The 4,993-nt window shown below is 37.5% G+C and overlaps 1 long non-coding RNA gene across 2 annotated transcripts in view; it reads left to right on the top strand.

Annotated features, from left to right (window-relative positions):
- Window positions 1-4,993, top strand: part of LOC128249289 (uncharacterized) — a 210,394-nt gene that overhangs the window by 51,492 nt on the left and 153,909 nt on the right. For both annotated transcript variants that reach the window (XR_008265380.1, XR_008265381.1), the window contains exon 2: window positions 2,723-2,789. This is a non-coding gene — a long non-coding RNA (uncharacterized LOC128249289). The remainder of the gene's footprint in view (window positions 1-2,722; window positions 2,790-4,993) is intronic.

Here is a 4,993-nt window from a genome sequence, read left to right as displayed (position 1 = left end):
ACACACACACACACACACACACACACACACACACACACACGCATGTTTGTATGTATGCACGAATATATGTATTATATAAGTATCTGTGTACATACATATATACATACGTATGTACATACATACATACATACATACATACATACATACATACATACATACGTGATGATGGCCGTCCACTCGTGACCAAAGAAGACCATTGCCGACCTTCAGGAACATTGTGCGTTCTAGGACTAACTTATATTTTGCATTTGCGGCTCAGTTGGTGGCAAATGAGCCCTGCTCTTGACAAGCATATACGACTGCAAACATTGCAGACCAAGCTTTCCCCATTCAGTATACGAGCCGTGCGCTTTCGCGCAGCTCGCTTAAGTTCTTCATGTTGGATATGTGCTCTCTCAAAAGTGTCGATCCCCTCCTTAACCTGTTTCCTCCATCTGTGGCGATGACATGCATTGTTCTCTCAGTCAGTGTCCTGCATATCACATGCCTTTAATGAGGACTTGACACAGTACTTAAATCGCAGCCTTGGTTTCTGCCGGAGTCTCCTTCCATTCACAAGTTCTCCATATAGCATCTGCATACATACATACATACATACATACATACATACATACATGGCTTCTGATCTTAACTGACTGGAAGTGTTATCATGTACATTGTTTTTTCTTGGTATAAAAGATAGGCTACAACAAATATTCTGCTCAATACCACAGATTTGCCAGTCAGTTTTTTTTTTACCATAACCAGTTGAGCATGTCCCTTGGTGTCTGACGGTATGTGTATCTCTGATCACGAGCAGAAGTAGTGGAGGAGCATCATAGCCATGTATTGAGAGGAATTCTTTGAAGTTTGAATAATTCACCTCTGGAAACATGGGTGTTTCATTCAACGTCCTTAAACAACCCTTATTCAAGGACCATTTGAGCGGATGGGCTACTCAGCCTGAATAAAATTCTAACTAGGCCCCACCTGCAAGGTCGTGTGCTGTTTATCATGATATGAGATCACCATGTCACGCACATATAGTTGTGATGTATGTGCCTAGTGTACCCTTATCAGGCGGGTAGTCATGATGGGTATATAGAGCTTCGTATATTTTACTCTAGTGACACTTTGATGGTATGCACTGCTCTCCCATACATACATGCATACATACATACATACATACATACATACATACATACATACATACATACATACATCAGTAGCGACTTTGGCACTCGGGCTGTTCGGGCTTAGCCCGAGTATAAATTTAGTAAAGTAAACTTGTATTTGCTGATTTAATTTGTGCCAACACAGACTTCAAATATGTAATTGCAGCCAATACCTCGGGCTCCTTTTATTGAGCCTGGTCACGGTTCATTAATTTTCGTTCAGCGTCTGGAGGTCGTCTTAGAGGTATCCTGTGTCAAAAAATATCATTCGTAACAGACGTTCTCTCTACATCGCTCACACGCACCTGACTCAGGCTCATAAGTTACTGCCCGAGTCGTTAGCCATAATCGTAAAAATTAAAAGTAATTCAAATTCAAAGTTTTCTTGAAATAATAGGTTTCTATAGAGATCAGGATTTAAATTCTGTTCTATGAAAAGTTTCCGTCCTATAATATTCTTAAAGGAACGAAAAATTATCCAGCAACTCGGGCTAATACGGACGAGCCTGGTAGGTGTAAAAGACTAACTGGCATCTCTTGTCAAGAATACAGACGACAGTCAGATCGCTGATGTTTGCTGTGCACTCCGCTGTCTGTTGACTATTTGACTACTGTTATTCTGTGCGTCTGTGTGTAGATTTCAGTTGTGTTTGCAGGGTTGGTTTATTTTTAATCTTAACTTAGAAATGGAGAAAGTCATTAAAACTATATTTCTGCTTTATTGTTAAATTATCCGTGCACATATAAGTCTGCGGTAAGCATTACGTCTCTTACCTTCTTTTATACATGGGTCTTATGCGAAATCTGTGATGATCCCGAGTGACGCTGATGACTCACCTCTGACATACATATATACATACATATATATAGGGAAGAGGATTTGATAATGCACAGGTCTTTTAAAGATGTTTTATTGACTTGACCGGTTTCACATTTTTTTGAAACTGATTTTCAAAAGTAAAGTGCAAGGCTTTGTGTAGCCTTTGTGGTGTTAAAAATTAGTTAACACAGAAGTATTAAGATACAGTGATAGAGTCCTTGACAATGATAGGAAGGTGAGTAGTGTAGGTAGGTAGGTAGGTAGGTAGATGAGTAGTATAGGTAGGGAGGTAGGTAGGTGAGTAGGTAGGTAGGTAGGTAGGTAGGTAGGTAGGTAGGTAGGTAGGTAGGTGGATATGGGTGGGTAGGTAGGTAGGTAGGTAGGTAGGTAGGTAGGTAGGTAGATAGATAGGTAAATAGGTAGGTAGGTGTACATGAATATATGTTATGAATGCACGTATGTATTGATTACTCTTCGTTTCACAAACTAATGAGGATGATTTACCGATGAGAACTAATGAGACTGAAATTTGTCTGTTTCTGAAATTTTCTCCAGTTGACTTAAAATGACATATCCATTCCAATCTGTATAATCTATGTCGTCGAAAAATATCAGATCTACTGATCTAACTAATATATTTTGCTTGTTGTTTTAGATTGGATTTTAAATACCCACAGCATGGAGTTTTTGTCTAATAATTGCTTCCTTAATAATAATATCATTTGATCTTTTTTTTTTTTTTTTTTAGCTTTTTCTCAGTTATGCACCTGAGACTCTACTGCATAGGTATTTAGTATGCCGAAGGTTCACGTGAGGTATTTTTTTCATTTTCCTTCTCACCTATGTTTTTGATACAATAATGTATTTTCACAGACTAATAACTACCATGCACATAAAGAAACCTTATACGTATATATATGTATCTCTCTCTCTCTCTCTCTCTCTCTGTATATATATATATATGAATGCATGTATGTATGTATGTATATTTATGTGTATATATATGTGTGTGTGTTTTTGTATATGTGTGTTTGCATGCGTGTGTGCGAGTGTGTGTATAATACAACGGAATTGGTGAGCCTCTGGTTTGTTACTCATTTCTCTTTAAGACAGATATTACTAACTTTATTAGGTCTTATTCGCCCATCAGTTTTTTATTCTTCATGTCATGCCTCACGCTTCCAATTACTCTCTCTTCCTTCTGTATCTCCTTCTCTGTTACACATGCACAGGCACACGCACTCACATAGACATAGATAGATACATACATACATACATATGTGTATGTAAACGTGTGCGTGTTGGAGTTTAATCGTATGTTAAAGAATTGAACATTCGAATATATATATATATATATATATATATATATGGATAGATAGATAGATAGATAGATCCTACATGCATAGACAAGTGGTCACCTTGGTCAGCACATTCAAATTAAAGAAATATTCGTTTCAAATTTTGGAACAAGGCCAGCAGTTTCTGGGAGAGGGAGTAAGTCGATTACATTGAACGCAATGCTCAACTGGTACTTAATTTATCGACCCCTAAAAGGATAAAAGGCGATGTCTACCTCGGCAGAATTTGAACTCTGAACGTAAAGTCGGACGAAATGCCTTTAAGCATTTTGCCCAGCGTGCTAACGAATGTGACAACTCGTCTCCTTGGAGTAAGTAAATATTAAATTTACTTACATAATTAAATGAAATACGGGTATGTGTATACTATGTAAATTAGTGTGGATTATAAGAGGTTCAAGAGACCACCATTGTCTGGAAAATCGGTGTTGTACCAGTGTCTATAAATCCTTTCTACTAAAGGTAGAAAGCTTGAAATTTTGGGGGAGAGGGCTAGTCCAATACATCGACCCAGTGTTTCACTGGTACTTATTTTATTTGATTCCGAAAGGATGAAAGGCAAAGTCGACCTCGGCGGAATTTGAACTCAGAACGCAGCGACGGTAGAAATACTTCTAAGCATTTCGTCCAGCACGCTAACGAATCTGACAGCTCGCCGCCTTATCAGTGTATATAAGTTCATTGCGTTATTTGTTCCGGCTTTTCAAATGTTGCTGAGGACAAGTTTGCCTTTCATAGTTTCAGGGATGACAAGCATTTTATCAGTGAAACACTGAGGCCAATGATTCCTCCTCTCTCTCTATTTTTCACCTTCTCCCTGTTTTTCTTTCTCTATCTCTCTTTCTCTTAATCCAACTGTCTCTCTGTTCATCTGTTTATCTTCCACTCTATCACCTCCTCTCTTATTTATCTCTCTCTTCACGTTGTGTGTGCATGTGTGCTTGCTTGAATTTATATCAAATATTATAAATATTTGTTGCTGATCTGAGATTAAACACTGTTACTCAGGATGTTTTTTCGCCACTGCCTGACCACAATAGATAACAACAGGATGAGACTAATTACATAAAATATTGAAGGGTTTGGTTACGGAGAAAGTAAATATACAAATAATAAATGTAGAAGACTTAATTGATAAAAAGTAATAAATGGTGGGGAACTAAGAGATGAAGTGGGTGTATTTATATGTGTACGTCCATGTGTATATATGTACATTCCTGTCGTCATATATGCGATTATATATATGACCAACTTTATGTATCTCCGTTTCTGTATTTCAAGTACGTAATTATATGGCAGCGCCATTTGTAGGTTAATGCGTAGTTTGTTATGAGAATATATTTGATATATGCACGATGCATAGATTGGCCCGGCAATGATACTCGAGAACGCATAATTCCTTTCGATTTTTCTTGGGCTTTATCAATGATGCCTACTCGCTAGTCAATAGCCGAGGTGAAATCTTTCCTCTCCACTATAAAGGAAACACTGAATGGTACATACATTACTATTGCGAAAAACCGTTCAATTGAATATAAACTCCGTGTACCCAATCGAAACAACAATAAAAGTTGAAATGGTAATGTGTCTCATACTTAACGTTCTTACAGCATTGTGAGACACGATGGTGTAGACAAATTAAATATATATATATATATATA

The sequence above is a fragment of the Octopus bimaculoides genome, chromosome 1, assembly GCF_001194135.2.
Source record: "Octopus bimaculoides isolate UCB-OBI-ISO-001 chromosome 1, ASM119413v2, whole genome shotgun sequence".
Lineage (NCBI taxonomy): Eukaryota > Metazoa > Mollusca > Cephalopoda > Octopoda > Octopodidae > Octopus > Octopus bimaculoides.
This window is presented reverse-complemented; position numbering and strand designations above follow the sequence as displayed.